This window comes from Ascaphus truei, unplaced genomic scaffold (genome assembly GCF_040206685.1).
Source record: "Ascaphus truei isolate aAscTru1 unplaced genomic scaffold, aAscTru1.hap1 HAP1_SCAFFOLD_830, whole genome shotgun sequence".
NCBI lineage: Eukaryota > Metazoa > Chordata > Amphibia > Anura > Ascaphidae > Ascaphus > Ascaphus truei.
The window spans coordinates 37,140-37,750 of NW_027457168.1; positions in this window are offsets into that span (position 1 = coordinate 37,140).

Sequence of the window (611 nt, forward strand, 5' to 3'; positions counted from 1 at the left end):
GAGGCACAGTGAGGTGAGGGAGGAGAGGGACATGGGAGTGGCACAGCGAGGGGACGGGGGAGAGGCACAGTGAGGGGAGCGGGAGAGGCACAGTGATGGGAAGAGAGAGACACAGTGATGGGGAGAGAGAGGCACAGTGATGGGGAGAGAGAGGCACAGTGATGGGGAGAGAGAGGCACAGTGATGGGGAGAGAGGCACAGTGAGGGGGAGAGAGAGGCACAGTAAGGGAGAGAAAAAAATTAAGGCTGTGCCTATAGTGCCATCGATGGCGACACGATGGGTGACGACGCCGTCGCCACCGGCAAAAGTTATGTTTCGCCGGGCGGCGGCAGTGCGGGATTCCGGCAATTTCATTTGTTCAAGTGACGTGACGACCCTTGAAAAATCTAATTTTGCCGGCTACCAGTTTCCGCAACGGCGACGTCGCTTTGTCGCCGTAGCGCGCAATATAAGCGCACGCGGCGGCAATGCTTCTGTTTTCGGCCGACGTCGCCAGTACTATATGCGCGGCCTAAGAATGTAGATTAAATATTTGAAAAATTGTGCTAATTATTCTGCTCCATACAAAATGTTCCTAATATTTCACTATACTGAGATAGATCCCTTAATT